General features: G+C 42.9%; 1 protein-coding gene across 2 annotated transcripts in view; it reads right to left on the bottom strand.

The window, feature by feature from the left end:
* The window catches only part of EGFR (epidermal growth factor receptor), a 160,931-nt gene that overhangs the window by 147,645 nt on the left and 1,180 nt on the right, over positions 1 to 12,106 (bottom strand). The window lies entirely within an intron of this gene.

Here is a 12,106-nt window from a genome sequence, read left to right as displayed (position 1 = left end):
TGTTTTAATTACATGCACTTTAAAAATCTGTCTAATATACTTTTGTAAGCGCTATATAGGCAGGAGCCGCTTAAGTACTGGGTGGTATAGCAGTTGCTGTGGTAACACTATTTTTTCTTAACTATAAAGCAGAAGTGCCAGAGGCCTGTATAAACCAGGAATTGCATATTAACATATTGTCTCGGGGCTACGGTAAATAATTCATTTTATCTCTGCTAAATACATATTTCTTCATAAGAATTCCTGTTTAAAAGTTTCAGGTCCAACAGATCCAACGTGMGAGTGGAATGTCACTCACCTCAAACGAGTTAATTCTACCACACTTAGGACCATTTCTTCTCGCTAATCTATCTGGCCGTCACTGTGGCTAGCAGGAATCAACCACTGAAGCCACACCACTTTGCAGAGCCTAAGGAGTTCATCCGTCTCAATCACATCCACCTCAATCACATCCAGCAATATATGTAGAACCAATATTTTAGGAAAAGAAAAGGCAATGGCAATTGCCAGAATCTGTTCTTCCTAGACTTACTTTTAAGCATATCCAGTCAAAAGACTCATTTAAAGTTATAACATTGACACCACAATATCTTGCGATTATAATTTATAATCTTATTTCTGTTTCAGAAGAATTACTTTTTGGCATAGTCTTCATATAACAGTGTGGTATTATGTATCAGCTTTCCCTTTAAACTAAATGAGAAGACTCTTTTTAGGCAAGTAAAGTAATAATAATAATAAAAAAAAGATCTTGCAGTCCTGGCAGGCAAAATACCCATAGACTTCAAAGGAACACTACGCCTAAGGTTTGCTGGATCAAGCCTCAATAGGAGATACACGTCCCTACTGCAGCGTTACTGTAATTGAGAAGCAAGAGTTCCAGATTTTCTTCTTTCTCCTCCAACTCTCCATAATTTCACCTTTACTGTAAACTCCCCTGCATGTAGCTGCAATGCTTATCTTCAAAGTGGCACGCTATGAAGTCAGGCAGCCAGACTTTCTTCAAGGCCTTCCTTGAATGCCGCTTCACCACCGCTGCCAAACATATTAGCAAGGTGGAGATCACAGCAAAACACTTTTATCGGAGCCTGTGCACCAGGCAGGATCGTTACTTTAAGATCTGCGTTTTTCTGGAGTTAAGTGTTCAGAAGRCTGCATGAGTGGAGACCGAAGAATGTATTCCCCCAAAACACATTCCTACCCCTGTCCCTACTCCCTAAAGAAAACCGAGCAACTAAACACTGGCAAGTGATAAATCTATTAGGACCGATCCTTTATCTATTTAGCAGGAGACATTTCTGTTCTCCTCTTCCCTAGAGTCCAAAAAATCAAACTCCACCTCTGGGCAGGTAGGCAGCCTCTTCCCAGGCATCCCAGCCTGCAGCGCTGGAAAATCCATGTTCAACTCTCTATTATGCTTTGCAYTATCAGTGCCACCTTAGATATGCTGACCATCACCAATGATCCCAGAGCCAGCACATTTCACTGCTTCACTGAACTAATGGCATATGCTCCATCCCTGCATGATAAGTATAGGCTAAGAGTGCCATTGCTTAATGCACTGTTAAATACCCTGTGCTRTTTGTTTTCTCTTAAGAGAGCTTCCTTCTCTTTCCTCTACGGATTATAGCCCATTTTACACCACTCTGTGGCTGATAACTTGTTATTTAATCAATTGTGTGAAAGGGATGAAAGTGGGGGGGAGAAAGAAAAGTTAGGAAGTTGGTAGCTGTGGAAAAATCTGAAAGGCACACAGCCAACCACACCTTGACAGAGAGCGTAATTTATGGACAAAATTAAAATGCTTCTGCATTTTTTTAAAAATGGCATAGTAAGGACTAAGAAATAATGATGCCTTTTCAATGTCAACGTTCTAAAAATTGTAATACTAAAAAAGAGTAAAAAAGGAAACTATCAACAAGACAGAACCATAGTGTATTTCAACCGTTTTTCCACTGTCCAACAAAACATGTAATGACATTTTCTGCCTCTGCGAACCAAAGGAATGATTGGCAGAGGCACGTAAAAGGCACCTGATTTCCACACAAGGGGCCAAAGATTCAGACGTGAAGCTACCCCAACCCAGCCCGGGTGAGAGTTCTGGGTATTTACAGCAATTGTGGATCTGACCCATTAATTTTAAGCTGACAGTATTTTTTTCATTTGAGTTATTACACCTTCAGAATGAAAGCATTATTTTGTATAATTACAAAAACACAATTGATGGTAGTAATTTATTCCAAGGGCTGAAGAAGTTCTTTGGCAATCTAACAATGGACGAAATTATTGCTGACAATTTTACAAAAGCTTTTATCAAAGTCTACGGGCCATTAAGTCCAACATTACGATTACCAGTACGATATCATCATTCTCAATAATACAGCGTTGGCCCAGAACAATCCGTTTTCTAATCCAATCTATTACAGCCAGGGTGTTTACTCAGAAGTCACGTGCTTACTATTTCTGAAATGATTCAGGCCTCTAAACTCGGAATTTGAGTTTAGTTCATAGACAGGATCTAATTAGTACCACATTAAAACTGGAGAAAATTGACCTGAGTCCCTCTCAAGTGCCAATGGCTAATTCAGATTTTCATTTTGTATGATATCTAGTAAATTCAAGAGGCAGACATCACAGGAGCATACAAGCACATGTATATTAAACTTCATGATAAGCAAAGGCAGCTCTAGGATACGGGTGACACACAGAGAGGGAAGGTTTCTCTGAAGAACCTCAAGGAATCCGATTCTTGACATCTGCAGCATCTCTGACACCCTAGCTATCATGAATTAATCGGTCCATAGTAATGACCGGACACAAAAGAAACAGTGGCTGTGTTAATTAATTAGTTACTTTTACTCCTAACTCGCTGAGTATGATGTGCTCACTGAGGCAAAACAGACTCCTACTGTTCAAACCAAAAAGACCCCGCACTCAAGGGAAGGGTCTGTTCTTCCCTTTTCCTGCTTGACAAGTTTTGCGAGCGTCAAGGAGAGTTACCCACACATATTGATGGGAATGTCTTACACACTGATGAACAGAAACTTCAGAAAAGATGTTGCTGGATTAGTTAATCTGCCACAGACAACTGTGATAAAATGATGATGCCTACAGGATCTGCCTCATTAAGGAGGGAGAGAACAAGAAGCTTTGAAATAATAAAATCATTAACAAGAACACCTTGCAGAGCTTATTAGGAAGGAAACAGACTGAAAATACCATTGCTCAAGAACTAATTACTTACTGAAGACCAGATGGAAATGAGGGAGCATATCTACGGTAATCCTTTCAAAACCCAAACAGAAAGAAAAATATCACACTCATCTAGTAATTGGACACGTATCCTAACACAAATGTTTTAAGAAATGATCAGGTCAGATCAGACAACTGAGGATGCTGAAGCTTTGCCTTCACCTTTGACTGCAGAGACACTCATTGAAATTGGTCAAATTATGAATTAGGGAAGGGAAGGATCTCATCTTTGCTTTTACACTGACCTGAGGCTGCTGCAACACAACCACTCATGCTCCTTGGCAGGTAGGTGGACCTGAGGCTGAGAGCAAGCTGAGTATGTGGCATGAAGCTGGCCCGCACTTCCATCTCTGGACCTGTGGCTGAGGACTTGTCCCTGCTCTCACCCTTGAAGRAGGAGGTTCTGCCAGTAATTTCAGGGAAGCAATAAAGGCACCGAATGCTACCCARATGCTACAGCCGTGCCAATAAATGCAACACGTAGATGAGATAACCTTGAAAGCCACACGCACCTCCTCTAGGYTGCTGCATGAGACAGTCAAAAAAATCTCATCTGTGTGCTTTCCTCAGCTTCACTGGTGAAGCTTCAAATAAAAGCCTGTGTTCCTTTCTCAGCTCACATATGCACAAGTAAGCACAGATTAACTAGTGAAGTTTTCTTTAGAAAGCCAGACGGTATGTATTCCACTTGCATGGGCAATCAGCAAGCTCTCAGCTACTTTGCCCTGGTAGGGACAGTCTTATAATAAGTGATCAGACACTAGTCTGAGTTCAAATTAAGTTCCTTAAGTGTAAAATTTGCCCTTGTTGGGCATAATTCACCTTCTGTTCACATTACTTCAGCCTCTACTGGGAAAGACCTGACCCAAGACTTGACGAAGGGGAGATGGGGCTGTTCCTAGCTTTGCTGATGGCTTATTTTTCAGGCACTGACTTTTCTCCCTTGGCTCCGAGAACAAAGTGGCACTTTCACCACATCCCAAACAGCACGCCACCTCTCAGCAAAAGCCAAAGGCCCCAAATCCTACGTGCTGCTCTGTGGCTGAGAAACCTGTGTTTATGTGGAGACCCAACAGCTTAAATCGTGGTCTAGCTCTGACAASGCGTCAGGGTTTTGCTGACTAAAATGTCTGTTTCCAAAAAACCTGCTTGTTTTGTTCTGGTTTTGTTGGGTTTTCGCTTGGGGTTTTTTTTTCCTTTGTTTTTAACAAGGAGGGCATCCCCGCATAACAAGTCTGTACAACAGCAAAACTCACTGAATCCTTTTTAACAAGTGGAAATGCCAAGTTTCCATTTATGAGAAATAAGTTATAATAGCAACAAAGGAAAAAGACATCACATGCATAAAACAGCTTTTGACTAATTGCACCACTTTCTGTTCAACAGCTCCTGGTGATGTAGTGCCAACYACTGGGGGAGTTTTCACTTAAGAATTTGAGGACATTTTCCTTTTTGGGGGGGTAGAGGTGGGGGAAGAGGAGACGTYGTGTCTTCACATCCCTGGTAGACCATGCCTGTACCTCCAAATTTAATACAGTAAAAGGAAGCCAGTCAAACATTAATCACATCTACCTTTCACTGCACCTTTTCCTCCCCTGTGAAATGATTAAAGGAAATGAAGAAAGATTTTTTCTAGGCTTCCAGATTCCTAGTTAGTGCAAGCAGTTGGGAGTTTGCTGACAAGGCACTGGAATAGGAAAACAGTAACTTCCACTTGCAAAAGAAACAGTGGTCACCTGTGCAAAAAGATACTTTCATCTGGCACTGAACATTCAGTATCTTATTATTCTGAAAGACCTTTTTATCAAACAGGTATCTTCAGTGTCTTGACYATCTTTGATGTTTTATTAAGGGAAAAAAGTTGGAAATAAATGAGATACCGATCTCCTAGAATTGTATGCTGTTAAATACAGGGGACGATGACTTGGAGAGCAGGTCTCCGTATTTTACCTGTTCTCCATATCCTCAAACTGCACCATCAACCAGAGTTGCTTATTGCCTTAGAGAKTTTCCTGAATTAATCAATATTGCTTTGTACAGCATACAACCAGTTACGATAGTTAAGGGACTATATTTTTTTTAATACTACTTTCACAACCTTCCCCCAAAWCCACATAGGGCTGTTCAATAGCACAACAGAGCTACTAAAAATTAATACAAACTAATAAATAGATACCATCAGGAAACAAAGGCCAAGCAGATCTTTACTACCCTGTTTTCTCCTACACTCTCATCGGAAGTCCAAACRCAGCAGCAGAAGCTCAAAGCAAACCATGAGGCACGTCCCCTTGGAAACACCAGAGATAACGTGCAATCCACACGCGCATCCRCGCCAAAAGCTGTTTTCTGCATCTCTGCTCATGTCACATCCATTGGAGTTTGCAGCCCAGGAACACAGGCAGGAGAGCCACAACTGAGGCAAATGGGTGGGAAGCACCTGCTTGAGAGCTCTCCAATATGATTTAAAATAATAATAATAATGAGGTGCACTTGGCAAGGGGAATCCTTTTCCCTGTTAAGTGTCTGCTTTTGGAAAATTAATAGGAAAAGCTGAGTTTTGAAGATGCAGCACAACAACACCTGTATGAAACAAATGCATATTTCATGTCAATGTAAGCTTTGGTTAAGCCGCTTGTGTTGAAATGCCACCTAGCTATTCCAAGTATAACCCAGCTTAATCATACCTATTGAAAACCACGTAATAAATAACATGAAATATGGAGCATGCCATCCTAATTGCAGGGGTTGTATCATTTACTAGAAGTCATTTATTTATTCAAATGAGTTGAACTGTGTGATTCAATCTGAATCACGGGAAGTAGTTACYGATTTGTGCAAAAGGCCTCTTGCTTCTTTGCTAAGGGCACCGTTGAAATAACTGACCCGACTGCTAAAACAAGCTTCTTGCTTGAACCCTGCCTCCTCCCTCAGCCTTAGCTCCTGGCTGAACTTCAGAAAGCAGGGTTGCTCTGCAAAGGGATTTTGAATGAAAGGGTTAAAAAAGGAAAAGGAGGAGAGGTTCACAATTAATTACATGCAATCAAAATTAAAAAAAAAAAAAAGAAAGAAAGAAAAAGGAATTTCCCAGACCAGGGAACTGCTGAGCATTAGGAAGTCACACGTGTAACCGTAACGGCACTTTGCAGAATTTAAGCAGGCAAACCTCAAAAAGAAGTATGGGCTACCTCACAGCCGAGTCAAAYGCGACTTTCAGAAGCGCGCACCCATCTCGCAGATCCCAACGGGGGCTGCGCACACCCCACAGACAGCAGCAGCTATCGGTTCTGGGTTTGCATTTTTTTTGCACGCATTATTGCCCGGTTCACGGGCACGGCGGATAGGGCAGTTGCCACTGAAACCTTGCTGCAGAGACACGGCCAGAGTGATCGCGGCGACGATGGGGACGCCACAAGGAGATCCCGGCCAACGGCCCGTCTTGATCTCAACTCCCACAAACTGGTCKTTTTCTTCTCATAAAAGCCTAAGCTAAAATACTTCTGTCCTGGTTCACATCCTCTCCTCCTTCCTTCCCCATTTCCCTGGAAAGCATCTCGCCTCAGACCAGCCCTGCTGACTTGCACGGCTCTGCTGGCCCWGCGCCACCAGGGCGGTGGTGGCCAGCGCGGCCCACGGGGCAGAGCTCCTGCACGGCATCCTCAGCCCTCCGCGGTCCCAAGTCCCCCGTCCCGCAGGCTCACTCGGGGACAAGCCCTTCTTTTCCTGCTTCGGGTTGGCAAAACACCTTGAGGCCAGCGAAGTAATGGATTTTAAACTTCTTTTCTCCCCCACCCTCCCTCCTGGATAGGAATGAAAAAGAGAKCGCAAACATCTCGGACTGCACCTACAAGTCCACAAAACATTTCTGCAGAGTGGAGCTAAGCTTGTTGCATGYATCCCCATGACAGCTTGCCTCCCCTCCGCCTCCAAAAAGTTAGGTTTTTTGGTGGGAAGAATGGAATTGAAGCTAATTTAAGCTGGACTCACCAAATGTGCTTTACTCAAAAAATCGAGTGGGAAGGAGGTTTAGGAAAATTAAGTCATGCTCTGGAATTTTTAAAACAAACCTGTAACTTTTCATTTCAAACAGCATTTAATTTTCCCTTTTAGCCAGCTTAAGAAGAAAACAAACAGTGTCAGGACAGATTAACCTAGAATACTGTTTCTTAGTTAGTTGTTGGTTTGGGGGTTCTTTTATTTTGTTCCCTCCCCCCTTTTCTTTCCTTTGCTTCACCAGAACCAGCCCGACATTTTTGCTTCAGTTTGTCTGAAACTATTCTTCTCCTTCTCCCCCCCTTTTTTTGTTTGTTTGGCCACTGAAACAAACAAAAACCGCCCATAATTCGGTGCAATCTAATCTCGAGATATGCATGTGAACACGTAGATGTTTACTTTCATTTACGCAGATGTGCTGTGCTGGAGAAGGCTGCCTKGCTGTAGGAGCAACCCTTAAGAGCTGCCTCACATGGACCTGTCCAGGGGCGAACACACCTTGCGTTCGAGCTTCCAAAGGGAAGCCTCTGCACACCATTAGAGGCTACATATATTCAGTATTGCTCTCTCCTAGCAATGACCAAAAGAAATAAAAAACCCGAAACAAAAACAAACAAACAAACACGGTAGCAAGCTTCTAAGCTCAGTGGCCAAGGGATATTGCCTTCTCTTTTCACTGTGGTCATCAGAAAGATTGCTTGTTGAAATGAGAAAACTAACAAGTGGGCTTCTCATGCTTCTTTCATGTGAGTCACCCTTGCTAAAAAAAAATTAAAAAAAATAAAAATAAAAAGAGAGAGAGAGAGAGAGCACCAGACCCATACCTGCATATACACATTCTCCCTATGGTATAAGCCACTCAGGCATGTCACAGCTGTCCTAATAAACAGCCTTGCTTCAGCAGGAATAGACAATTTRTTTTGGTACAACTTCTCTGTACACTCAGTACAATTTTTTTTCCACATTTCCTTTAGGAGTAACTTTTGCTTCCCATATTCATGCCAAATGTCCTGTAACTATTGCTGGAAAAAAAAATGGAAGAAGAAAATACTTTATTACTCAATACTGCTAGGTCTGCAGAATTTAGCCCTCAACACAGAAGCATTACAGACCAGTTTCACGTAGTTGGRAGCCAAGAAGCAACACATCAATAACCAGCCTGGGCAGGAATGATGCTAGACCTCATACAGCACCTACTAATAAAGCATCCCTGGAAGTGAAGGTGCATAGGAGATCATCAAGTCGATATGCTTTTAACAGGGTGGGCGCGTGCTGTACTAATTTGAACAACAACTCTCAGAGTCCACATGAAGCATCAAATAGGAGCTCCCCATGCAGGATGTGCCATTAACTCCTCGCAAAGCAAAACACACCTGAACGCTTTCTACCCGCACCTACGCGGAGCTGATCAAACCGTTGTGCCACGTCTCGTGCGTTTCACGGGCTCTCCAGAGCAGATGGGGATAAACACCAACCTTGCTCAGGAGCGGAGGATTTCTGACGGGCCCGCTCTCACACGGCCTTCGCCCACGCCGGTCAGACGGGCGCAGGCTCTTTTGCGAGTCCCCCCGGTGTCGGCCCGGGCGAAGCAGCAGCTCCGGCTCCGTACGGCCCGCGGGACTGCGCCGGGCGAAGCACYGCGTTGCACCCAGGCGAGCAAACGCTTCCCCGCCTACAGCTGCGGCACGACACGGTGCTCGATCTCAGCTGCAGGCGAGAGCGAGACAGAAGTATCCTATGCATAGCTGTAACTACTCAAGCAGTCACCAGAGGCTACGTGTCTTCCACGGAGCAAATCCGGGCACGCACCTTCCACCGGGGAGGAATAAGAACTACGGTGCCTTTTCTAATAGCTTCCCCTTTCTGCTCAAACCAGCAAAGCCCTCGCGGGATCGACTGCGGTCCCCGTGCCAGCCAAGCCCCGACTGGCAGAAGTGCCTTTTTCCCTAGCGAGTGCCAAGTGCTCAAGCATAGCTGAGCAGCAGAACAGTATTTTGTGAATAATAAACACAGAAATAAAAGACTTCCAATGTGATTTACACACTTCCACACTATACAAGCATATTTGTAGTAAGGAGCTGAGTCTAACGAGATCAGATGTAAGTTCTCGTATCTGTGAACATTAACGCATGTAACATACTGACTACTGATTGGGAGTACATGTTAGTTCTCTCTTGGATACAACACTTACATGCAAAAGGCAGCTGTACCCTCTGATGCACACCTAATCCCAAAACTGGGACTGATCCAGGACTTTGAGAGRACATCAACAGTTTCCATGCAAAACCACTCCATCAAGGTACTCTCGCCCCCTCTAAAGTGAAGTCAGCCTTGTTTCTGAAAAGCCATCAAACAAATGCAGTTTGTGCTAGAGAAAGATAAGGACACCTTGTGAAGGAACTGGTTTGGCTAGTCAGCTATCTTCCTGCTAAAGCTAGCATATCCCAATGATTTCAGTGATACGTGGATACCCAAATGTAAAAAGTCAGCCCTCAGGAAAGTAATGGCACTGCGTGACACTCCCTGAAAGCCTCTCTCTCACTAAATTAACAAATGAATTACTATGGACTGCTTGCATTGTAAAGTCTCCAGGGCATCGGTTTGATTTCTCAGGTTATCTGCAAAGCTCTTAACATACTCTTGATGCAAGAAATAATACATTTGTATTTACCTCTGTCAGTTCCCTATGTAGTTTGCTCRCCACACACAGGTACTTTGTTGACGACAAACTTTTCTGTAGCATTTTGCACATAGTGTATTTGCAGGTTGCTCAAAGAAACGCACTGCTGTTACTTTACCTTCCCTTCCCCAGTTATCAGAAACTACACTGAAAGGCAGGGTTTGGGTTTTGTTCTTAATCATTCATACATTGAGGCTTTGCAGCAAGACTCAGACTTTACTTAATTATATTATTTCACCAAATTGAACTCTTACCAGTGGATCAACTTTCATACCTCTAACTGCATTCACATCTGGGGTGAAAATGCATCTGTCATAAATGCATATGAAATATTACATACGGTGCAGAACCTGCAATCTCGATGGCAGCATCACACAACGTCAGCACACGCATAGTGCATAGATAAACACTGCACAGAATATCAGACGGACGGGTTTTATTCCATGAGACCATTAATATTTCAGTACCCCTAAGGAATTTATTTTAGGAACCTTTGTTTTTCAAAAAGCAGTATAAAGCATTAGGTACAAACAGGGACCACAGAGAACTTCCACCGCTACGGAGCTGCCCAGCACGTTTGCACGCGTGCTCCCAGCTCACAGCAGAGATCCTCTCCCACAGTGGCGAACGACAGAAATCCAACAGGAAGCAGTTTGCTTCAATCGCGGTGTTATCACTGAGCAATGACACATAAAATGGACATCGGTCAAACGCGTTCTGCAGTAAGTGGCATGCCCGCTATCAYGGGTATTTATCTTAGGTACCACCTAACAGGCCATCCTGCGCACATACGAGGAAATGCAGATTAGTTCCGCTGCTATTAATCTGGGTCAACATCAGAGCATATAAAGCAGGTATTGATCCTTGTGAGTGTATTTCAATTTCCAATGCCACTTTTTTTTTTTTAAAAAAAAAAACATCTTAATGACTAGAGTGTTACAGCTAAACTAGTTTTCTCTCATCCACAATCAAAGATCTCCTAAAGCTTTTGGAAAAGACGTAACTGCATTTAAATTTCCAWTCAACAGTTATGCTAATCTGATGGAGTGATTTTGACATTGTTCTAACAAGAACAGTTTTTGCCCCAGCACTATCTCTTTGAGGCATCTCCTCTTCTGGGTGATAAAATGAATCAGGCTGAAATTCTGCAGTTGCAAAAAGCATAAATTCTTATGTCATTTGAACTTCTCATAGCAACAAAATTTTATCTGGTGACCTGTCAGTGTGGCACAGGTTTGTTACAGCATGTTTACTTTTAGACTAATGCCAAATTCTCATGCAGGGATCCTATCTCTTGACCCAGGCAGCAGGGTCTGGACTTATGTGGATGGTCTACTACCTGTTGGACCTACCACTTTGAACTGGTAGCTCATAACTCTCAAACGCAACTTCATTATGTGCTTTCTTGCTCAAGTGGGGAGCAATAAAGAGCAATCAACTAATTCGTACTTCTTGAAGACTTTGTTCTGCCTTCATCTTTGTCATTGAGCCAAAAGTTTTCTTCATACCAACAGTTATTTACTAACAGAAAGTACTGAGAATAAACCCTAGTGGGTTTATAACTTAACTGTTGGTTATTCAGTAATCTTCAAGTAATTGGTACCCTCATAATATTATGAGATACAGTATCAAGCAGTGTAAACAAGGTATTTCTCTTAATGCTTTACTTACTCTGCAGGGCATATGCACCTGAGAGTGCATTTCAAAAGGCTCTGAACACAAGTGCAGCAGATGGAGTCAGCTTGCTTCCCATCATTTTCCAACGGTGAAGGAAAAAAAGCAATGAGGGAGAGAAAAACTGCCTGTGCTACATCAACAACAGGTATGAACTTGATTTCTGGAACAAGAGAATCTCTTGACTTTTCTCAGATTGTGCAACTAGCTCTTTAGAAAGGTGTGTTTCTGTCCACAGTCACAAAAGACTRATTCAAGTTGTTTTAAGCCATGCATCAGCCCTTCTAAAAACTACTAATTCTCTTCTCTTGCTTTATATTTAAAAAGAAAGGRGGAAAAAAAACCCACTGCTTTTTCGCTGTTGGCAGATTTCCAAGATAAAGAAGTCTGCACTCTGCCTGGAACAGCAGTCGGGGCCTGCTCTTGAAACTCACAAAAGTGAACACCACACACGGAGAAAAAGCGACGGATCCGACCGGCCAGAAACATTTTCTCACCCTCTAAACCAGT

The sequence above is a fragment of the Rhea americana genome, unplaced genomic scaffold, assembly GCF_003343005.1.
Source record: "Rhea americana isolate MKP2758 unplaced genomic scaffold, rheAme1 scaffold_62, whole genome shotgun sequence".
In the NCBI taxonomy this organism is placed as follows: domain Eukaryota; kingdom Metazoa; phylum Chordata; class Aves; order Rheiformes; family Rheidae; genus Rhea; species Rhea americana.
Note: the sequence above shows the minus strand (reverse complement) of the source record. Positions and strands in the feature narration are given on the sequence as shown.